Source organism: Balaenoptera musculus, chromosome 4 (genome assembly GCF_009873245.2).
Source record: "Balaenoptera musculus isolate JJ_BM4_2016_0621 chromosome 4, mBalMus1.pri.v3, whole genome shotgun sequence".
Taxonomy (NCBI): Eukaryota; Metazoa; Chordata; class Mammalia; order Artiodactyla; family Balaenopteridae; genus Balaenoptera; species Balaenoptera musculus.
The window spans coordinates 52,216,142-52,241,054 of NC_045788.1; the positions used below are offsets into that span (position 1 = coordinate 52,216,142).

Sequence of the window (24,913 nt, forward strand, 5' to 3'; positions counted from 1 at the left end):
TGGTGGTTCCAGGGGAATATAATTCTGGTGTTTGTAATTTTGATTGTTACTAAAGAGCTCTCTGTAGGGGCATAAAATATTTTATACTCTAGTCAGAAATGTATGAGAATGCCTATTTCCTAAAGTTGCTTGTTTTTCCAATGAAAATTTTAATTACCTGAGAATTTCTAGTTGTGACAGTGTCCAAAAACCAAACCCATAAAGTGACCATTCTTCAACCTACCTCAATTGTCTAAAGTGACCAGAGTGCTGATTTTTAGGTTTGAATAGCTTCATGTAGACCTATTCTAAAATATGTACAATGGATTCCATAAGTACATATGCATTGTTGACAGGGCAGAACAAGGATCTGTATCTTTAAGATTGTCCTCCCCTACTGAGCTGGATTAACTAGCAATCTTGGAACACAGTGTTCTCAGCTAAAGTTCAAATTTGGCTGGAGAATCTCACTTCGGCTCTGATACAGTCTTTAGTATATGAAATTAGTTTAGAAAACTATGAATTTGTTAAAGCTGCCTACCTGTTTAGTGCTTCTGTTACATGGTAATTTAGCAACAGATGATGTTGTAACAGTGTTCGGAATGTGACATGAAATCCTTACTACACTGAAGTTTTAAGTTAGAAAGAACAATACGGTCTTTTGCAGTCAAAACAATCAATCCTTTCCAATATAATCTTATATGAAATCTTAAATAAAAATCATATTAGCACACTAAGGTTAAAGTCAGTTGTGTAAAAGGGACTTGTAATGTTATCAAATTGATATAATTTAATTATAACTGTTCTGTCTATAAAATGCCTTGAAAAGCAGATCACTCTATGCTTTACATTATTAACACTAATTAACGATGGATTTAAAAGTTTTAAAAGCAAATGCTTACTAGTCTAAATCTATTTTTGGATAAATTCACAAAATGCTCAAAAGGCCTTGAGTCAAGGTTTAGTTTACAGAATGCCAGAAGTCCAACTAAAAAGTGCATTCAAATGGATTCAGGTGATTGAGGTGTTTATGGGCACACAAAATCATGTGGGGAATTTTTGTCTCTACCTAAAATGAATGGAATTACCTCAGACCAAAACATTTCAGGCAAGGAAGGCTTTTTTACCTGAACTGACCAGATCTTCTTGGTTCTCAGCTTTAGTTTATATTGCCTATTTGTCTAAAGCAAGTCATAGGCATTCATATTATTGCAGAAAGTTCAAAGGTTCCCTTAGAAAATCTTCCTAATCTCTTTCTCTATTTTTGGGCTTTGGTTTTGTTTTCTTGCTCCTTTTAGTTTAAGGGCTTCACACCATTTAAGATTTTATCTCTTTGTTTCACTTAAATGCAGGTTTAATGATAATCTGTTTGCCTCAACCCCAAGGTTTAGCAAACAGAAACAAAGAGAGTGGGATTCTTATCTTACTTAGGGTTTTCCCCCAATTCTACAAAATTTAATCTCCTCAAATATTTTGCTGTGCTTCTACACCGAAAGAGGCACCTACGAGTATTTTACCCTGTAGGAGATCTCCTAGGAAAAAGCAAATCTGTAGAAATTCTTCTACAAGAATCTGATAGAGGTTTTTCTTTGTTTTTTCTATGTTGTTGGTTTTTCTTTTTCTTCTCCTCTCTCTTTTTCTTTCTTCATTTCTATTTGAAAGGCTGGGTGGTAGAGCAAGGCACCCATTTTTCTTTTATCTGATAGAGAAAAGTGTTCCTCTAGCCTTTGGTGCTTACAAGTTAATTACGGACTAGACACCGTTTCTCTGATTCTTTTTGATCTTGCACAACAGTTTCTATTACTGTTTTCTTGTTTGTCTAAAACAACTTCAGATTTCACATCTGTCAATTTACCCTTACTCTCATTAAAACTTCAACTGAAAAAATCTTCCTTTCAAAAAGTTTGACCCTACTTCCAGAGGCCTAGCTAAAATTCCTTCCATTCCTTAGTATTAATTAAAACCACCTTTCCCCTAGGCAGTTCCTTGTACAAAAATAATATAACAAAAGTAGAAATACAGGGAAAAGCAGAACAAAAGGGGAGGGAGGAATGAAAGTGGAGAAATGGTTACTTGTTCCGGAATCTTTAACTGCATGCTCATTGTGGGTGGATACTCATACATTAAGTAACTAGTTTGGCTTTTATTTTCAAGTTCACTCCTCAATCTTTATTTATTCCGATTCCTTTTCTTCCAAAATTACAATACAGAGGGAACATAATACAGTTATGAAAACTAAGCAGAATGCATCCATCTGGCATGCCTTTCAGAATCCAGCCCACTAATTTTTGCTATGGTTTGATGACTCAACCCCCTAGGAGCAGCACGGGAAGAATGTCCTCATTTTGCAGAACTGCCAAATCTCATTCATTGGAGCAAGGCTCCTCTTTGGGGCTCATTTTTAAACAGTTTTTATCTGTTAAAAATTTTTTAAAAATCTCCTCAGTAGAGGGAGTTCGTCATGATCTCCTCCCTTCCCCCCATGAAGCTTCAGATTTCTGGCCACTGAGCCTAGTTTTATTGGCTTTTTTTTCCTCCCCTACCCCCGCCCCCCCCCCTTGTTCCCCCTCTCCCATCTCAGCTACATATCTCTGCCTCATTTGTTTCTTGGAGGTTCCAGTTTCTTTCTTCCATTGAGACATTTGACTCATTTATTATCCCGCGTGAAAAAAAAATCTTTGCTTTTTTTTCTGTCTTCTTCCGTTTAAAGCTGTCATCTAGACCTCTCTTCACTTATCCCCCCTTTTATTTTTCAATCATAATTAAGCTTTAGTAAGTGCAAACAGCAAGCACAATGCCAAGTACCCTCTCAATATTCTCCCTCCCGAGGGACATGCCTTTATTACCCCCGTTCAAGGGATGAAAAGAAAACAAAGGTACGGACTCAAGTAACTTGCAGAGTAAGGTCCTGAAGCTGGAAGGGACGAGGCTCAGCACTATACCCAGCTAGCTACCTGTCCGGAGGCAATGCACTTAAAAAGTAATCTTTAAGAAGTCTTTATTAGATCTAGAAAAGTACTTGTAAAATATATTCAAATTATAAAAGAAGCTCATCTCTCTCCTACCATGGGGCAAGTTTTCCAGTTTTGCCCATTTAAAAAAAAAAAAAAAACCTTCCCTATTCTTGAGCCTGTCGCCATTTAACAAGGCTCCTGCAGCCCCCTTCCCGCTACGCTCGGCAAACGTGTCTTTTATTATGACTCAGCCCAGCCCGCTCCTTGCCAAGCGGCTGACGCTCGCGGCGGAGGTGCCAGGGGGCGCAGCTCGGCGGCGAGAGCTCGCGCGCTGCTCCCGCTTTACGGCTGCTGAAAACCCGGCCCGCGCCCGGCAAGCCGTACCGCAGACGAGCCCGCGCCCGCGCCCGCGCCGCTCAGGTAATCCGAGTCCTTCTGTTTCCAAAGTTTTGCCCCAACCAGCTCGGCGCTCGGAGGCGGCGCGGCCTCGGCCCAGCCGTCCGGCTCTCCCTCCCGTCCCCACGACCGGACCGGCGGGGCTGAGGCGCGGGCCGCACCCCTGCATGGGTCCCGGCGCGCCGATCGGGTGTCCAGGTCCCCGGGCGGAGGGGCGCTCGGGCGGCGGCGGGGCGGGAGCGACCTGCAGGGGCGGCGCGCGGGGGCACCGGCTCCGGCCGCTCCCGGGCACGCGCCGGCCGGAGCAGTCCCCGGCCCCGCCTCGAGGCCCCCGCCCATCTCCCGAAGCCGGTCGTCTAAGTGCAGAGACCCGCAGCTCCAGAGCGCCCGTTTCTGACACGTTCACACACGCACGTCCGCCGGGGTAGACAGCGGCGCTGCTGACCCTGCTTTAGGGATGGCTCGCCCGAGGGGCGCCCTCGCGTGTGGAACGCCTCTCTTGAGGACGCGCACCGTCGCTTGCTCGAGGAAGTTTAGGAGAGAATGTTGAAGGAGCAGCCTGTGATTAGCGCCTGCGCTGCTTTCTGCCCTAGTGTCTGGCTCTTACTACCACATCTCCCCCACGGTCTCACTCTCCCATCCTTTTCATCCTTTAGTCCTCCCTCCCCCTTTCTTTACCCACACTTAATATTATTTTTTTATTTTTATTTTTCCTCTTTATTGGGTATCTCATCCTTTGGTGTCTTGTCTTCTTTTGCCCCACACTGTTAGAATAACAAGTACACAGACAGTATCCTTTCCAGTTCTGTCGTCCTCAGCAAGTCTTTGCTTACCATGGCTTGGGCATCTCGAGGAGCAGAGTATTGGATCCTGGACCTCTATGTGTGATTAATAAGTTATTGGACTGTGTGTCCTGTTGCCTCAGTTGGCCATGCTGAACAGAGGACAAGGGTTTGTTTGAAACCAACCTTAGGAACTTAGAGCATGGTGTTGCTTCTGTTGATGGACTACATCTTGACAAACAAGCAGTTATATCATAGGTTCCTGTAGTATTCATTCCATTCAGTTCAATCCAGTAACATTTCTTTGAATGTCAATCATGGAGAGCTGGTGAAGGACTAAGAGAGAAAAGAGATCCAGTTCCTGTCGTCCAGAGAGTACATATCTAGAAGGGACCATGGTGAGCACGGGGATAGTGGTACCAAGTGCTCTGGGTGAATGGGGGAGGAAAGGATTAATGGAAAGGTTAGGTTTGAAACTGGGCTTTGATATTTGAGTAGAATTTTCCTCATTTCTTTATTTTCCCCTTTAAGAATTCTTTTTTTTAAAAAAATAAATTATTTATTTATTTATTTTCGGCTGTGTTGGATCTTTGTTGCTGCGCGCGGGCTTTCTCTAGTTGCGGCGAGCGGGGGTCTTCGTCGCGGTGCGCGGGCCTCTCATTGCGGTGGCTCCCCTTGTTGCGGAGCACGGGCTTTAGGCGCGCGGGCTTCAGTAGTTGTGGCGCACGGGCTCAGTAGTTGTGGCTCACGGCTCTAGAGTGCAGGCTCAGTAATTGTGGCACACGGGCTTAGTTGCTCCGCGGCATGTGGGGTCTTCGCGGACCAGGGCTCGAACCCGTGTCCCCTGCATTGGCAGGCAGATTCTACACCACTGCGCCACCAGGGAAGTCCCAAGAATTCTTAATAGAAAGAAGAGATCTTTCAAAAATACTTTCACCTCAAACTACTCAGGTTTTTCATTTTTGCAACTGGCAGTAATCTCTGATCTCAGGATTTACAGAGAATGTAAAAGAAATTCCTCTTCACAAGAATGATCTAATGATTCCTGGTACCCTACAAAGAGTACTATAGACTATTATAGGACCAACAAGGGTGAAATGGTACAATTATTGCTTACAAAAAGCATTATCAGATTCACATAGAGAGCTCAATACTCATTTATTAATTTAGTCAACAAATATTTATCGTGTTTACTGTGTGCCAAGCATTGTTTTTGGCACTGGAATAAAGTACTGCCTTTTTGGAATTTACATTCTAGTGGAGATAAACATTATATATAATACATAGAAAAATATAAGGTGCTACTGTACAGGAATACCTTGGAGATACTGCGGGCTTGGTTCCAGACCATCACAATGAAGGGAGTATTGCAGTGAAGGAAGTCACAGGAATTTTTTGGTTTCCCAGTGCATATAAAAGTTATGTTATGCTATACTGCAGTCTGTTAAGGGTGCAATAGCATTATATCTTAAAAAAAAAAAAGTTAATTAAAAAATGCTTTATTGCTAAAAAAAAAATGCTAACCATCATCTGACAATGCAGGGTTGCCACAAACCTTCAATTCGTAAAAAAAAAAAAAAAAATTGCATTATCTGTGAAGTAATAAAGGAAGCACGGTAAAATGAGGTATACCTGTACTAAGTGCTATGGAGAAACATAAAGCAAGAAAAGTGTGTGTGCATGTGTTTAGCAGTTTTAAAATATGATTATAAGGGAAGGCCCCCAGAGTAGGTGACATTTCAGTAGACTTGAAGCAGATGAGGCAGTGAGCCAGGTGATATTTGGGGCATGAGTTTCCAGTCACAGAGAAGAAAAAAATGCAGAGGCCCTGCATTTTGGTGTGTTCCAAGAAGCCAGTGTGGTGGAGTGGTGTAGAGGAGGAGGAAAGTAGGTTATGTGGTCTTATGAAATAGAGGTTAGATGGTACTGCATGGTCTAGTAAGCTGTTGTAATGACTCTGGCGTTTACTTGAAGTGATATGGAAGCCTTTGGAGTGTTTTGATCAGAACAGTCCGAACAGAACTGTTTAACTTCCATTACTCTTGCTGCTGTGTTGAGAACAGATTGAAGGAAGGCCAGGGGAGAGTAGGGGTGCCAGTTGGGCAATTTTGATAATCCATGTGACAGTGGATGGTGGCTTAGACCAGGATGGTAACCGTGGAGGTGGTGAAAAGTTCATATGCTGCATGTACTTTGATAGTACATTCCACAGGATTTGCTGACAGATTAGATATGGAGTGTGACAGCAAAGAAATTAGGGAGAACTCAATCACCTAAGCAATTGAAAAGATTAGAATTTACATTTACTGAGATGGGGGAAGATAGCAGGAGAAAGACATGGTGGTGAAGATGAATAATTTGGATTTGGACATATTAAGGGTTAGAGGCATTTTAAATATCCAAGTGTGGATGTCAAGGACGAGATGGTCTGAAGGCCAGGCTACTGATATGCATTTAGGATTCTTCAACCTACAACTGGTTTTTAAAAGCAAAGAGATAGGGTAGATCATCGAAAGTATGATGGGGGTTAGAAAACTGAAGAGGACCAACAACTGAGCCGTGGGGACCTTCAACATTAAGAGATGAGGAGCTACCAGGCAAAAGATTCTGAAAAAGAGCTGTATGCTAGGTACTGGGGAAGAGCAGGCAGAGTGTGGAATCACAGAAGCCAAATGAAGGAAATGTTTGAAAAAGTAGGGAGATTATCAAGATGAGGATTGAGAGTTGATTTAGCAAAGGAAAGTCATTGATGAACTTGATGATATCAGTTTTCCATGGAGTGGTGGGTGGTGAAGCCTTGTTTGGAATGTTTGGCAAAGCAGTAGAGAAGAAGAGGAGTTAGAGGGTAAGGTATCATCCCTTGAAGATTTTTATTGAAAGGGAGAGAAATGGATCATTAGTTGGAGGGCTATGTGATATAAAGAGTTTTTTTTTTTTTTTAAGAATTTCACTTTTATTTATTTATTTATTTTTTGGCTGTGCTGGGTCTTCGTTTCTGTGCGAGGGCTTTCTCTAGTTGTGGCAAGCAGGGGCCACTCTTCATCGGGTGCGCGGGCCTCTCACTATCGCGGCCTCTGTTGTTGCGGAGCACAGGCTCCGACGCGCAGGCTCAAGTAGGTGTGGCTCACGGCCCAGTTGCTCCGTGGCATGTGGAATCTTCCCAGACCAGGGCTCGAACCCGTGTCCCCTGCATTGGCAGGCAGATTCTCAACCACTGTGCCACCAGGGAAGCCCATAAAGAGTTTTAAAGATGTGCAAAACAATGGTATGTTGTTATGCTTCTGAGAAAGAGGCAGTAGAGATGGAAAATTGATGACGCAGGAGAGAGAGAGGGGAGCAGTATGCTAAGGATAGAACAGGAGAGGTTATCTGTTTCTAGGTTTATGGGCTATTTATCTATACTAATAAGAGAGAAGGAAAACTGTGTGGACACAGGTGCAGGTGGGGGATGTGCATGTTCTCTTTGGATTCCTTCTCTCCTCATTGTGATGAGTGGCAGACAGTGCATAAGAAATTTGTAGGAAATGTTATCTTTTTTCCCATTTGGTCACGGATGTATTTGATGAGAAAATACTTTGAGATTCTGAGAATTTCTCGAAGCAAAGAACTTTGTGTTTTGTTGAGGAAAGAAAAGGGAGTTTCTACCTTGAGTTCTGCTTGAGAGAAGACTTAGAAAGTTGAGATTATAAAATAGAAGTTAGCTAGAGGTGAAGGAGGAAGTAAGGTAAGCAAGATTATATCATGAAATCTGAGAAACACTATGGTGAGGACAGTAAAAACATTGAATCTTACCTCCATTGCTGCTGGCTAACTACAGTAATGTTCTAAAAATATTATTATCATATCAAAGAGATAGCTTACTTTTTAAGTACCAAGTGTGATCTAATAGAGAACTGTGTTATTGCTGGTGGTGAATCTACTTATGGAGGGGTGGTATTAGACCTGGAAAGAGATGTTAGCTAGGAATAGATTTCAGTTGGATTTTGAAAATGATGTAATGAAGACTGGATTGGCAACAAATTGGGTGTAAGGAAAGAGCATTTTGACAACACTGCTCACGGATACTAAGCCAATGTGGAGAGAATTTTGCAGTTGGAAATAGTACCTTGTTTGACATGACTTTCCTTCAGTTATTTAGGGACCTTTTGTTTATTAAATCATAATTATAAAATAGGGTTTTGTGTGAGGTCTTGGCAAGAAATGGTGATACCAAGATGCAAATGACATGATCCTTGCCTTCAAATTACCGTCTCTAGTAGAGAAGAAAATGTACACAAATATTCTGAGAGAATTGATAAATGCCATATGAGGAGAACTGAATGCTTTGAGTTTTTTTTTAAATTTATTGTGGAAATTATCAGACACTCAAGAGTAGAGAGAATAGCATAATGAACTCCAGTGTACTTATCACTCTTCAAAATCTATCAGTTTTCTGCCAAACTTGTATGTTGTGTGAGAGTAGGGAAGGGAGCGATTGTTTCTATTTGTAGGTCGGGATAGGGAGATTTCATGGAGCTTCTCCTATGTAGAGATGTAGAAAGAACATTGAACTGAGCCAATGGTAGAATTCTTGCTTCTAGTTCTGTACCTGCCAGTGCTTCGCTGGCTGACTTTCTGTTACTCAACTGACCTCTCTGTTCTTTACATTCTCAGTAGAGTGTGGCTGTTATTCTACATCAGGAGGCTGCAAACGTTGGCCCTCAGGCCAAATCCAGCCTGCTACCTGTTTTCATGAACAGTGAAGTTTTATTGGAACACAACTACATCCATCAGTTTATTGTCTGTGTCTGCATTTGTCATAGATTATAGATTATGATAATCTAGATTATCATAATCATAGATTATGATTTCGTAGTTGAGGCAGAGATGGTGTGGCTGAGAAGCCTAAAATATTTACTCTCTCGCCCTTTACAAAATGCTTGCCAAGTCCTGTTCTATATGGTCTCTGATATTCCTTTAGCTCTAATATGTTACTCTATTAGCTGACTAAAAATTAGTAATTTTTGAGCATTTACTAAGAGCCAGCACTGTTGTTTTGGTTTGTACATACTAACTCATTTAATCATCACCAAAACCCTATTAGGTGGGTTCTATTATTTCTACAAATGAAACTAAGGCATAAGGTGTGTGTACGTTAACTTGCCCAAGGTTACATAGTACTAAGTAGTGGAGACAGGCAATCCTGTTACAGCATCTATATCCTTAATTATAATGTTGCATTTCCTTTAGATACATGGAAAAAATATATATGAAAAAAATTCAGTCAATTAGAGAATGAAAATTCATAAATCAATGATTTGCACTTAAGTAAAGTTCTATATTGTGATTATAGATGTAAAGGCTTTAGGATGCTGACTAATCCTGAATGTACATTAGAGGTGAATAGTGTGTGAAATCCAAATATGCCTGGGTAGAAAATTCTAGTACATCATAATTTTCTCATGAAGCCGTAGTGGATTTTTGAAAGTAGAACGCTGTACTTAAAAAGCAAATAAATATAAAATGATATACCAATAGGAGCCTATTATTGTTTCTTTTGACAATATTTACGAGTTTTCAGGAGTCCATGTCTTTAGGGTATGACATGATTGTTTGGTGAGAAAGATTAGGAGTCAGGGGCTCAGAGTTCTAGTCCCAGTTCTGTCCCCAGCTCGCTTTTGTGTCCTTGTCTTCTCTGGCCTTTGGTTTTTTTAACTGAAAAATGAGCAGGTAGCTCAAGATCATTTTAGGGCTTCCTACAGCTCAAAAATATGATGCTGTAACTTTTTACATGGCGCATTCAAAGAAATAGATGAGATAACAACGTGGAAGAACTAGGCTTGTAAACACAAAAATTTAATCTCCCCTTTTTTCCTGTCTACACATACGAACACATATACAGATATGTATACATAAAAATTCATGCACATATAACTATAAAATCAGTGTGATTCATTTTATGTGTGATTTCTAGTCACATTTGATGTAGAAGCAGTTAAATATCTGTCCTTATGTTAGTATATTTTTGTATTTGTATGAGAGAATGGGTGATTTCTTTTCTTCCTTAGCCAAAAACATGCAGTTGTATAGAAAGCGAGTCTTGATGAATTCCTTGACCTCTGTGATCTGGCAGTGTGCCTCATGTTTTCTCTAGCAAAATTTGATTCATTGCTCAATTTGTTTGCCAGTTAAAAGCAAACAGTATGCCCGAAATCAGGCATAATCAGGGTTGTCTGTTTTGCGCTGTTGCATGGGATATTGATGTCAGACAAAATTGTAATTTAATTGTTTTGATATTTTGATCTGAGCAATTCAGATAAGAAAGGTGATTTATCTTTCATAGAAAACTTGTATTTTGAGCTCAGCATAATTTTTCCCCAACTACTTGCTTATAAATGTGGTTTCAATTTTTAAAATGTTGGGTTTTACTCATAATGGGAATTTGCTCTCAGTATTAATTACCAAAGTTTGGTTAGGAGTATATTACAGATATTTTATATTTTAGATGTTCAGTCATGAAAAACTTTAGAATAGTTATGAATCCTTTAAAAACAGATAATGAAAATTCTATACCGTTTGACTTTTCCATTGTATACAATACGACATATGAATGTTTTCTATATTACAGATAGCTTTTTGCTTTTTTACAACCTTCGCATAGAAAATTATTCATGAACATCTTCAGTTTTAGGGCTTTATTATATTGGTCCAGCCTCTGTTGGTAAATTTATAACTCTACATAGGCTGTGCTCTCTTATTCCTGTGCATTGAGTCCAATTATCATTGGTGAAAAAATAACCTCAAATAATGTATTCCTAAATATACTTTGGGTCTCCTTATCTTTTTACACTTACTGGAGGAAAAAAGTAAAACACAAAGCAGAAACACTTTTAAACAAATTACACTCTCTCTGTATATAGTAATGATTTAAAAATTTATTTATTTTCAATTTAACACACCACTCAATGATTTGACAACCTCTTGGGGCATCTCCTGGTTCTAAGAAGCACTCACAGCCTAGTCAGCTTCCAGAGGGGACCATTCAGCTTTTCTGAACCAAACCTGAAACATATTCCCCGCTAGGCTTCAGAACTCTCAGAGAGTGCTCAAACCAAAGTAAACACCTTCTGGTGCACTGTAACGCTTTTCTGAAATGCTGGTTGTAGAAGTCAGTTTGAAATTTTTAATTACATTTAGGTGATAAAAGCATCTTTTATCTGACCTTCTCAAGAGATGTGAATCTGTTTGGGAATGACTTAAGAAGCCTCGTAGTCTTGGACCCTTTCCTTAAATTTAATTTTGCTAAATTCCCAGAAAACTTTAAAAACCAGGTATTTTCAAGCACAATAGCTGCTAATTATGCAGGAAGCCTACTCTTGTGTGTGTATGTTTGTGAAAATGCCTGCTTTATTGCTTCTTGTTGAGATGAGATAGTATTTGAGTTATATTTCCCTCTATTTACAGGAGGTACGTGGTTCGTAGGATAAACCTTTTTTCCAGTAAAATCACAGCTGAAATCATAGAGGGCTAGCAGTTATCCCGCTTCTAAAATTTTCCCCAAGATAGCCTAATCACCAAGGGTCTAGTGTCTACCTCAGAGTAGGCCAGCCTAAATGATTTGTAAATCACCACTTTGGAGCTGTAAAATAAGATGATGATTCTCCAACTGGGGTACTCTGAGCTATGTTGGAAGGCTCCAAGCCACAGGTGAACATGACTATCTTCTTGGAATGTCAAATACACTAAACAGTTTTTTTGAAGGAAGTAGTTAAGTCACTTATATGGTAAATTAAATGTTTAAGATCATAAAAAGATTGTGAATATGACATCCAATGCAAAATACATAGTTTTTAAAATAAAATTTAAGACTTCAAAATAATGTCTTGCATATAGTAGGTCTTTATAGAATATATTTTCAGACCCCAGGAAAGGATATGGGTTGACATACAGATAGTAGTTTGGTTGTCATATTCCCATCATGTTTAGTCCCGTTAAGCTTATATTCAGAAGCTTATATTCAGTCCCATCAAATCTTCAGGTTATAACCATCATCCACCTGCTTTGGTTTACTTGCTTTTCTGATGTTTACCCACACTGATCTTTTAAATTTGTGGGAATGATTTTCCTCTTTACTCTTTCTATGTTTTTCCTATACTCTTGGCATTGAGATATTATGATTTCTGTGAGAAGCTGCCCCCGCTTTTTTTTTTTTTTACAAAACTGTAGATATATAGGAATTTGCAAAAATAGTACCAGAGAGGTCCTGTGTTCTCTTTACCCAGTTTCACCCATTGGTTATATCTTACACAACTATCGTATGATATCAAAACCCAGAAGTGGACATTGGTACAGTTTGTGTATATAGTTCTGTCATTTTCTCTCCTGTGTAGATTCATGCAGTTAACACCACAATCAAGATATAGAACTATTTCATCACCACAGAGATCCCTCTTACAGTACCCTGCAAAAGAGATACTAAAAAAATCATACGAATTTAATCTAGTAAAGGAATTATTCACTTTCTTATTTCTAATTTTTGAGATTTTTTACACAGATGCTACATTGTTTCGTATTTTGGGCCATGTAAGAGAAAGGTGAAATATTATCATTACACTGCAGGAGAGCTTAAATAGTCAAAATAGTTATAACGGGGCTTCCCTAGTGGCACAGTGGTTAAGAATCTGCCTGCCAATGCAGGGGACACGGGTTCGAGCCCTGGTCCGGGAAGATCCCACATGCCGCTGAGCAACTAAGCCCATGCGCCACAACTACTGAGCCTGTGCTCTAGAGCCCAAGAGCCACAACTTCTGAAGCCTGTGCACCTAGAGCCCGTGCTCCGCAGCAAGAGAAGCCACCGCATGAGAAACCCGCGCACCGCAATGAAGAGTAGCCCCCGCTCGCCGCAACTAGGGAAAGCCCGCACAGCAATGAAGACCCAATGCAGCCAAAAGTAAAATAAATAAAATAAATAAATAAAAAATAGTTATAACAGATCAAGTCATCTGTGAAAGAAGTTTTTGAAGGCTTAATCTCAAGTTGTCATCAAAAACCTTTGTTTTGGGACTTCCCTGGTGGCACAATGGTTAAGAATCCGCCTGCCAATGCAGGGGACATGGGTTCGATCCCTGGTCTGGGAAGATCCCACATGCCGCGGAGCAACTAAGCCCATGCACCACAACTACTGAGCCTGCGCTCTAGAGCCCAAGAGCCACATCAGCTGAGCCCGCATGCCACAACTACTGAAGCCTGTGCACCTAAAGCCTGGGCTCTGCAACAAGTGAAGCCACCGCAATGAGAAGCCTGCGTTCTTTGCAACTAGAGAAAGCCTGCGCGCAGCAACAAAGACCCAATGCAACCAAAAATAAATAAATTAAAACAAACAAACAAACAAAAAAAACCCTTTGTTTTGGAAGGTTAGACATTCGTATACCTGAAGGTAGGAACCATGTGGTCCCTTCCATCTCTGTGACTAATCCTTATATGTGTGCTGGAATTGCCCGGACAAAAAAGAGAAAATGGGGGAGCAAATAGAAAGAGGGATTTTGTTTAAGGTCCTAAGTAGTCAAGCAGACTTGTCTCTTCCTGGGGAACCCAGAGTTGGAGAAAAAGAATATTTCAGTATTATCAAAAGTGCTATTAAATGACATTGTGCCATATTTGATTTTACAGGTGTTCATGTCTACAGCTATGTCAGGATCACTCACTTTCTTATTTTGTTTAATCAGATTATATGAGGATAATTATTCTATTACTAGGGCCTGAGAAATCCTTCCTGATAGTTTTTCTCAGAAGTATTTTCAGCAATTGTGATCTGGGATTTTATTCTCATTGTCATATGAACAGTGTAAATGTATTGTTAAATTACAGTTTGCATAGATCTTAGTTTTAACAATTTACAAGATATTTTTAACTTCATTTATTTGAAACTTTGTGATTTTGAATATAAAAATTAGCTATCTTCTGTATGGTTTTCAGCTATACAAGCAATAAAGTATTTTTGGAGTTTTGGAGATACTATTGAAAATTTGTACTGTAATTAGTAATAGCTGCTTGTCCATGAGTCCTTTCCCAGTCTTTTTAGGTTATCTGAATAAAGCAAAGAATTCCTGTTTCTCTTCTCAGTTTTTGCTTTGCTATCTGAATAATCTTCATAATATTATTACTGTAGTGATAGTTAAACATTAGGTCCAGATTATTGTCATCTTCATTATGTTCCATATCAATTTTCCAAGGTGAAAACCTCATTATATATGTATAACTATAGATATTGTTTTCATTTGCTTTACTAAATTTGAGTTGGGTGCACAGGAAGGGCAAGGCAGAGAGTGAGCATGCTCATTTTGTCAAATATATTTTATTCTATTCCAGCAGTTGAAAATGATGTAATTCCCCCCCAAATCCTTAATTTCACTTAGAATGAAAAAAATCTATTTTAATGGTTATTAAATGTCAAACACTTTTTTTTTTAATTTATTTTTATATTTTTTTATTTTTTTGGTTGTGTTGGGTCTTCGTTTCTGTGCGAGGGCTTTCTCTAGTTGTGGCAAGTGGGGGCCACTCTTCATCGCGGTGCACGGACCTCTCACTATCACGGCCTCTCTTGTTGTGGAGCACAGGCTCCAGACGCGCAGGCTCAGTAATTGTGGCTCACGGGCCTAGTCGCTCCGCGGCATGTGGGATCTTCCCAGACCAGGGCTCGAACCCGTGTCCTCTGCATTGGCAGGCAGATTCTCAACCACTGCGCCACCAGGGAAGCCCAAACACTTTTAAAGTTAATAAAAAAACTGACATTGTGTATGTACAGAAAGAGAGGGTGGCTTGGTTTTTACTTTTACCAAGATTAGCATGGTATGCTGCCATGTGTCTCTAACTTCTGTATTAACCTCAATTTGGGAATGTTGGTATGGATTCTGCTGGTACTGAGCGTTTAATTTATTGCCAATATTAGAGACAGTGACATTAGTGAGATTCAAGTGACTCATCATCACCAGTTCTTCCCTTGAGTGGAGAAAGTTGCTCTTGACTTCATTGCTGCCTGGTGTATATCTATAAAAGAAGCAACTGTTCTCTTACTTGTTCAGTATCAAATGTAAAAATCTAATTGTGTGATTTTTCATATCATTGTTATGAAGAATTCAATTTTAAAGCAAGCAGAAAACTACATAATAGAAGCTTGGTGTGTTTGTATTATAATCTAAACATCTTAGTACGTATCCAATTTGAACTCTTCTAAGCATTTTTATGACAAAAACAAAAACAAAAAACCCATCACAGTGTGTTTAGGACAAAGTAGTTACAAAACTTTTAATGTTTGATAAAAACGGACTTGCCATTATTACTAGTTTCTATCTCTGATTAGAATTGCTCTATTTCTCATGTCTTTGGTTTACATGTTTTTGGGGGGGTAGTGAAAAAAAATGTTTACCTATTTTCATAACATGTACATTTTTGTTTCTACATAGTTACTCCTTCACTTTAATATAGACAAAAATAACATTATAACCAATAAAACATTGTTCACTAATGCAGTGTTAAGGATAGTGGAGGGATTAAGGAAGAGTCTTGTCAAGTTTGGTATCTGTTTCAGTAGCTCACTTTTAAGCAGTTAAAAATGTCTTTAGGACATCTGCCTTGTCTTTCTCTTGCACCTCCTCTCCTTGGCCCACTTATATGTATGACCACCTTTCAGAATTTTAATTTCTTTATTTATAAAGTGATACTAATAACACTCTACTATGTAAGGATTATTGTAAGAATAAATTAAGATGGCATGTGAGGAAACTACATTATCCTACATACATGAGTATATTTGAAGTTAGTCAAGTCTGGGTTTAAATCCCAGTTTTTTACCTTGGTATTCTATTACTCTGTGATTTTTGACAACTTGTTGGCCTCTGCTTTCTCCTCTCTAAAATGGAAATGATTTTACCTACCTCAGAAGGTTGTTTTGGAGTTAAATTGATAATACTGTAATGTATGTGAAGCACTTAGTACATTTCCTGGCACCTAATACTTAGTAGATGCTATTTCCCTTTTCTTTTCCCCATTTTCTCATTCTCCCCAGACATGGGGAAGGGGACCTGGAAAAGATCAGATATGGGTTAGGATGAAATCATTTTGTTCTGTGTTCTTTGTCAAGCTGTAAGGGGCTTTTCTTTCCCAAAGGAAAGTTAGTGAGGGGCTTTCTTTGTGGTTGAAAGACCGGGAAGATTTTCCAAGTCACCATCCACCAACAGTTGTTTGACATCTGATCATCTAATACTATCATTCCTCTGCTGAAACGTCTTTGGTGGCCCCTCACTGCCTTTGGGATGAAGCTAAACTTCTTAGCCCACTGAACAAAGCCAGTTATAATCTGGCCTCCATTAAAGGCTCCATCCTCATGTCCTGTCCTTTATCCTAAACGTACTTTGTGATATAAGTAATCCTCCTTCTATGCTCCCATCTTTACACACATGTGGACACTCTGCCTGGAATGCCTTTCTCCCTTCCCTAAATGACAGATGCTCGTATATCCAGCCATATCTCTTTTTGTAAATGTCCCCACCCCTTTCCCCCAGAGCCAGTCACACTCCCTCTACTGTGGTCCTATATTCCTTGTACATATGGCTGCCTTTATTAGCACCATTTTCAATGTATCTTCATCCCCCACCCCTGCCATGTTTTATTTGCCACATGGGCAGACACAACATCTTTTATTCTTTGTCTCCTTATCTATCATATATTGCCCAGAGTGTGCTTATTAAACTTTTTTTTTTTAATTTATTTTTTTTGGCTGTGTTGGGTCTTCGTTGCTGTGAGCAGGCTTTCTCTAGTTGAGGCGAGCGGGGGCCAATCTTCGTTGCAGTGTGCAGGCTTCTCATTGCGGTGGCTTCTCTTGTTGAGCACGGGCTCTAGGCGTGCGGGCTTCAGTAGTTGCAGCATGTGGGCTCAGTAGTTGCAGCTCGCGGATTCTGGAGCACAGGCTCAGTAGTTGTGGCGCACGGGCTTAGTTGCTCCGCGGCATGTGGGATCTTCCCGGACCAGGGCTTGAACCCGTGTCCCCTGCATTGGCAGGCGGATTCTTAACCACTGCGCCACCATGGAAGTCCCCTTATTAAACTTTTTAAATAAATTTGTCTTCATGACAAAAGCTAAGTACCCTATAATGTGCTGTAACATAACAGCCCAAACCAAAGCTGTTCCCGAATTCCTCCCCCACATCCCTTGTGAAGATGTACTTCCCCAAATAGATTATAAACTCATAAGTATCCCTATACTTAACTTTGCCAGGCACACAAAGGTTGCCTAGGCTCACATCAGGTGTGATTGGGGGTTGAAGATACAGCTTCATCTTACAACTTCACTGCCTTTTGCTGCTTAAGCAAAGCTGGTGCACTGAAAGGAGAAGATAGACTAATAGATAGGAAGTGAGGATTTCCTTACCTGAAACTGTTTGAGAATAACCAATAGGGCCAGGTTTGGCCCCTTTTTGAGATATCACACGCATTGTGTTTGTTTGTGTGGGGGGAAGGGTGGAGGGGGTGGGTAGGTGTGCTTGGGAGGATATGAATGGGTGGGTGGGTAAGTGGGGCAGGAATGAGGAGGCCGATGACTCCTAGGGTCATACAAGGGAGGTCTGTTTTGAGGTAGTCCCCAAAGACACTTGATATAAGTAGATAAGGAGAACTTTGTGAGTAAAGAAGCAGGAAACCTGAGAGTATAAAAGATGTTCAAGAGTTGTATTAAGCAGGAGGAGCTAAACAGGAATGAGGGAAGGTCAATAACAGAATTGGAGCTGAACTTAATTATAAATGGGTCACATGTAGGTCTCAGGAGTGCCATCTGCTGGGCCCACGTTCACTTCTGGAGACACTTAAAGGCAACAAGTTACACTGCACGGTAGGGATGGCATGGGGAAAAGTAGAGAAATAGAAAGATTAAATCAGCTTGGCTGTGTTTTTTCGCAAAATAAATATAGGGATATATGGCCTGAAACATGGTTTGGGGACGGATCTAGGAAATCAGGATTTTTTAGTTTTATAGTGATAACAGATAACTGTAGACAATTTGGGCCTAGAATTCAGGTCATTTCAGTTAAATTCAGTAAACACTGAGAGCTATTCTTTGCTGAGAGAAAAAACGAATACCCTGATTTGCCTTTCACAGAGCTTTTATTGTACTTGGAGGAATGAGAAAAGTCACTAAATGGTAAGATATTGTTTTGTCTTATTATTATTTTTTTAATTTACAAAACTGTGTTTTTATCTGAAACTGATTTATATTTTATTACATAGACGAGAGATGATGGTTTGATGCTAACATTATTAGATAGCAGTAGCTTATAACATATATTTAGGATTTGCTTTTTCAAAAGTTTATTTTGCCTACTCCATTTTCAGCTCACTCTATGTCTTCTTCTACTGATATTGAACATGTTGAGTGTGAAAAATGAGGTTGGTAAACTTGAAAAAAGAAGTGTAATATTTTTAGAATGTCACCTTTTTGCTATAACAGTCTTATGTGTCCTTCATTAGAAGCCACATCACATCCTTTTTGGAAATATATAACTAATTAAAGTAAAACTAATAAATAAGCACAAGTGTTGGGATACAGAAATTGACACTGTTTTACGTTTAATTAATTGTATTCTCTAGAGAACGTTATTCCTATTCTTAGAGGTGTAGTTACTTTAAGAGGTCGTCTAGTTTACCCCTTTTCATTTATAAAGAAGTATTAAATGACCTGCTCAGACTCACATAGGTCTGACTCAAATGAGACCAAGCTGGGGCTAGAAGTTGGTGTTCTGGCTTACAATCCAGGTCTTTTCCACTATCCAAATCCACATATCAGTGTTTAAAAATAAAAACACCAACTTTGTTACAAGTAATGACCTTCCCATTGTTTTATTAAAATGTGCAGAAGCACTTTCAGTGCACTTTTATTCTTTATTTCACGTTATTCTAGTGGAGCTGCTAAGCGACTCAGGATTGCTCCCTAATTTAGTTAATATTTTCTTCAAGCCTCTCTTATCTTTTAGGGGGCTATGAAGATAGACTAGAAAGCCATTACTCTTCCAGGGCAGAGGAAAACCTGAGGGAATGGGCAAGAGAGTGAGGGGAGAAGGGTTCTAAGGAAGGGATGGTCCAGAAGAGTGGTTCCCAAGGTTTTTAGGAAATTTCCACTGGTCTTTGACAAAATGAGAAAATAAGGATTATGCAGTGAGTTTTTCCACTCTCTTTTATTCTATAATCATATCTGTCCTACTCTTTCTAGTAACATTATTGAGAAAAGGTTGATAACCCTATATCAATTCTCTCATATATATATATTTTTTGTTTTGTTTTGTTCTGCTTTGTTTTTAGCTTTATGGGTCCATGAAGTCCAAAAGGTGTAGGAGATGCTCATCTAGAATCTATAGTGCTGTTCAGGGAGAAAAGCCCAGAGGAGGCCTCTTATAATAGAACCACTGGGTGACATTTGGGACTAGTTGCCTGGAATGAAAGAGGTGCTAAGAGACAAGTGTGTTTTAAAGTGGAGGAGATGTCAGATTTGAGGATAGTGGGGAAGTGGGGAAAATGAAGACTGTTTATTTAGTTGGCTTTCTCAGAATTGGTGTTAAATAAGGTTTACATGTGAAGAACGTGCAGTGGGCAGTGACTTGGGAGAATGCTTACTTGGAATTCTTGCTGTCTGCGCTGGGTTCATTTGGCACTCTTATCCCAGTTATGGAATCACCGAGTGTTTTGCCCTCAAAACGGGAATTTAAATATACCACTCTAAGCTTCAAAGATAGTTTCTTCACTTGGATACAGTCTTTGAAATGGGATTCCACTGAAGCTTTACAGAGTGGTAGTAGAGCACCTAATGACAGTAATCTTGCCTTTTGTTCATGTTTTCAAAACCACCTGCATGTTATATTGTACATGGTCTGTAATTTTGAAGTGATGTGAAAAAATTATTTAATTTTTTGGAAAGTTGCCTTAACATGTTAGTGGGATAATGGCAACATTACCAGGATTAAAAAATGAAACCCGCTTTCCAGATAATCTGACTTTATAGGAACATAAACGCATGCTGCTAAAGCAAAATGAAAAAACAAGACGAAACCAAAAACAATTCCCCCTCTCCTTCCACCAATAACATCCATAAATAATCCCCCATAATAAGTGGATATGCTAGAGTGCATTGAGTCATAGCATCTGGAATCAAACCTACAGAATAAAGCATACTAAGAACTATTTTTGATTTTTTCTTCTCCATATCATATAAGCCCTAAATGTGCTTTCCTCTTGCATAAGGAAGAGAAATAATTCAAAGATCAGTTTTGTGTTTGGTTGGCTTTTTTGTTCATATGTAAAAGCAGTGTGGGAAAAATGGAAGCATTTAGCATTTATTTCTATTTGAAAAAGTTTGGATAGAAAGATCCAGGTGACACAGATCATGTATATAAGACTTGTTTACTTATTGTGTTATTTTCTGAGAGCAAAGTACAGGTGAGCCTTGAACAACTTGAGGGTCAGGGGCACATATCCCTCCTCTCGACCCCGCCTCTGCCCCCCACCAATTGAAATTCCTCTTTTAACTTTATAGTTGGCCTTCCATGTCCATGGTACTGTATCCGTGGATTCAACCAACTGAGTATTGTGTAGTACTGTGGAATGTATTTAGTGAAAATAATCCAGGTATAAGTGGACCCAAGTAGTTCAAACCCATGTTGTTCAAGTGTAGTGTCAACTGTACAACTATTTCAAAATAGAGTATTACTCTGATTTGTTACATTAGTTTCAAATTGACTTTCAGAGAATATTTTCTTTGAAAAATTTTATGTTTATAAACTTTTTTCTAATGATCAAAATAATATAGTCATTGCAGAACATTTAGAAAGCCTAGAAATATATAAAGAAATAGAAAAAAAAGTCACCTATAATTTACTACCCAGAGATGCCCTGTTAAAATCTCAGCATTTTTTACTTCTGCTTTTTTTTCTATTTTATTTTTTCCTTATATTTTTGAGATCTTACCAGATAATTTAACATTCTGCTTTTTCAACATAACATGTATAGAGTATTTTTAAAATATTATTTTAACTTTGTAAGTGTAATTATTGATGACTGCATGATATATCATCTGACTTGGCCATAATAAATCTAACTATTTCTCTGTTGCTGGACATTCAAGTTGTCTGCATAAATATTCAATCTTTAAATTAATGGAAGTTTGTTTTCTTGAGGCTTTTCTCTTCAATTGAGTTAGCTTATTGAAGAGATTCTTCTTAGGATTAGATTTTCCTTTTCTTCTCCCATCCCCTCAATTACATGCTGGCTAATTCCTGGAATTTTCCCCTCCCTATTCTTTGTAATCTGAAAAACTCCTTGTTCTCTATGACTGGTATGGCAGCTTCAGCTTAGCTGTGATGGATGTATTGTGATTGTAAAAGGTAAGTACATATGGCTCCTTTTGTTAAGTTACCCTGAACCTTAACAGGAGGTCCTTATGCAACTTGAGAGCCATAAATATACTTTAGAAAATGTATGCACAGATGCTAAATAGAATGTAAGGAATGAAATACTACTCGTTCACTATAGTTTTCTCACCAGTTAAGTTTTTTCTAGTATGAAGCGTTTTACCTCACTTGTATGCGAAATGAAGTATTTTACGCCAGTATTAATACTGATGGTTGCATGAATTAAGTATTGATTTTTTTACACATAATGTATTTTTTATTGATTTCAAGAGTACAACAACAGTTTGTCAGTATTGTATTATAAACATTCTATTGGTTATATGGGACCTATCTGAGTTTATTATTCTTTTCAATAATATTTTTCATTTTGTAGGAAAAGATGGATAGTGTTGTGGACAAGATTATTGAGCAAAATGCTTGGTCCTTAGATCCCTTGATAAGGCTATGTGGATTTTTCCCTGCTTTAAGATCTTTTTATTCATGTTGGAAAAGTACTACTTTGTGCAAAAGTAGATTGCTATTCAAAATAATATATATTTCTTCGGGAAACTTTCTTCAACATCCCTTTTCCTAACCTTATGATAAATTTTATTACACAGGCTTATTTTGAAAATAGATTAATTAAATGTTAAGATTATTTCTGGAAATAGTCACAATATATGATAATAAACTAGTTTACATTTTTATTTAACAAGATGCTTTTTGATAGCATTAGACTTTCTATACCACAATTCCCTCATGTACTTTGAAGAACTTCTAAGAGGGACTTCCCTGGCAGTCCAGTGGTTAGGACTCCACACTTCCATTTCAGGGCGCATGGGTTTGATCCCTGGTGGGGGGGGGGGGAAAACTTCTAAGACAATAACTGTGTGTGTGAGTTCTTGTCCTTCTAATATCTATATGTTAAAATTACTTTAAAGAATAGTTTATCTGGCATTATAGTCTATGAATTTTACATCTCATTAAAAGAATAATTTGAAATGGATATAATGAATTGTGTGTTCTATGGTTGTATTCCACTTAGACTATTTTAGGAATTCATCATGTAACAAGGCACGATTTATTCTTTCTCAGGGTTTTATTGTTAAAGCATCTTTAATTTTTAATATTCTATTCATTTAATACCATTGTTTTACATGGAAGGCATGAGAAAAATATTAGTTTGCCCATAGAAAAACCTTGATTTTTGTTTTTACATATTTTTTCTTTAAATATTTCTTCTTAAATGTTGTTCCTCACTTCCATAAAGGAATGATTATTAGAGCATGTATCCTTGACTTGTGGAAAATTCTTCAGAACTCAACACAAAGACAGCACTATATTTCCAAATGAAAATCAATTCAGAATATATAATCATTTTATTTTCACACATCTACTGAAATCAGAAGGAAAATTTCCTCTCTGTATGATTTTTTGGGCTATTTTAATAATGGAGCAGTTCTTAAACTATTTAACAAATATTTATTGAGGCTACCATGGACTTTTAAAAAATATTTTTTAGGAATAAAAATATGGAAGTACTATGAAAACCAATGAAAAGTTGCTAAGATGAAATGGAAAAATCTTCAGTAATGTAGAAATCTCTTTAAAATGGCTGGTGCTCTGAAAAATAAAGATAAATCTGGATTCAAAATTGACAAGACTGAGACAGTTTAGAGAATTAAGTCAGTTGTTAGTAGAGAGGTGTCAGTGTATGCATCTTTGAATTAGGAGACAATAGCTCTCACTATGCTCTTGAAGTGAAAGTAAGGAAAGGTGAAGGGACCATTTAGAACAAGTATTAACACACAACAAAGTTAGTTAAAACAAGTCAATTCATATTGCAGAGTTAGAATAGGGAAGGGTCCCACAAAGTTGAGGTTTATTTGTTTTCTTTTTAATTGATTGACTGTTAACAGAGGTGCTAGTAGATTCTGGTTTATAAACATGGTAATTCAGTTATCCCATTTGCTTCATTGTCAGTGTTCTGTCATATTAGAAAGCTACTGTGAACAGTCTATATATTTCTGGGCTTTAATTAGCCCTGGGAACATGCAGAGTTTAAAAGTAAAAGTAATTGCTCAGCCTCTGATAACTTGTGCACAGTGAATCACCTTCTTTAGAAGAATGCTACATAAAACAAACAATTGTACAGAAGAGACAATTAGGAAAGTATGGTTTTGTTGCTGGGTCTGCAAGGAGGGATTTGCAGATTTTGTGAGATCCTGCAGAGAGTCAGTGAAATCTGCATTGTAGCACATTATCTCCTGTGGGGAAGAACCTGAAGGGCTGCTTAGAGGTCTCAACTATCTCTACTCTGTATGCTTTTGTCCTACTATGTAAAAAGCCTTCCATTTGCTGGAAACAGTAACAGTGTTGGAACATTGAGATAAAAGGATAAAAGAATAATGAAAAATTTCAGCTACCTGAGAAGGACCTTTATAGGCAAGCTTGACAGGAAGCCTGGGAATCAAGTTGAAGGGTGATTAGATAAGCGGATATGATTTTGCATACACTCTTTTATTTTGAGAAATAGCTATCATATTCAAAGGGGAGAAAGCCAATAGGTTGAGTGAAGAATACCTGATATGTAGGTATATCTGAAGTTCTTTTTGTGAGAATTCTAAAAACTAAATTTAATGCTATACACTAATGATTAATTATCTTCCAATTTTTTTCTTTTTGTTGTCAGATTTTAAAATTTACTCTCTCAGGTGCCTTTTTAAAAAGAAGTAGAAGTGGCTGAAGAATGCAAAGTTGAGACAGAAATAAATTTAAAAGTAATCACTAGAGGTTAGAAGGCATATTTGGAAATTAGGATGCTGATAATATGTATTGGTGGGAAAAAATAAGGAATTCCAGAAAACCTCATATTTCTGAGCTATAATATTTCTTGGTTTTAACCTTTATTATTTTCTTGATTTAGATCTTATTGTTTTTAGTTGTAGGCTTATTCCACAAACTAATAATATTTATGAGACTGTAGTATGTATGTATGTATGTATGTATGTATGTATTTATTTATTTATTTATGGGTCTTCGTTTCTGTGCGAGGGCTTTCTCTAGTTGTGGCAAGCGGGGGCCACTCTTCATCGCGGTGCGCGGGCCTCTCACTATCGTGGCCTCTCTTGTTGCGGAGCACAGGCTCCAGACGCGCAGGCTCAGTAATTATGGCTCACGGGCCCAGTCTCTCCGCGGCATGTGGGATCTTCCCAGACCAGTGCTCGAACCCGTGTCCCCTACACTGGCAGGCAGACTCTCAACCACTGCGCCACAAGGGAAACCCCGAGACTGTAGTATCTTATTCTAACATATATCTGTAACAATTTTTAGTTTAAAGTTACATAATAACAGTTTCATAGTATAAAACTTCATATGTTAAACTCTAAAATGATCAT

General features: G+C 38.5%; 1 protein-coding gene across 1 annotated transcript in view; it reads left to right on the top strand.

The window, feature by feature from the left end:
• The first annotated feature begins 3,256 nt into the window (after positions 1–3,256).
• The window catches only part of NAALADL2 (N-acetylated alpha-linked acidic dipeptidase like 2), a 1,542,421-nt gene continuing 1,520,764 nt past the window's right edge, over positions 3,257–24,913 (top strand). The window contains exons 1-2 of the mRNA XM_036850518.1: positions 3,257–3,353; positions 18,239–18,280. The gene's annotated coding sequence lies outside the window, so the exon portion shown is untranslated. The remainder of the gene's footprint in view (positions 3,354–18,238; positions 18,281–24,913) is intronic.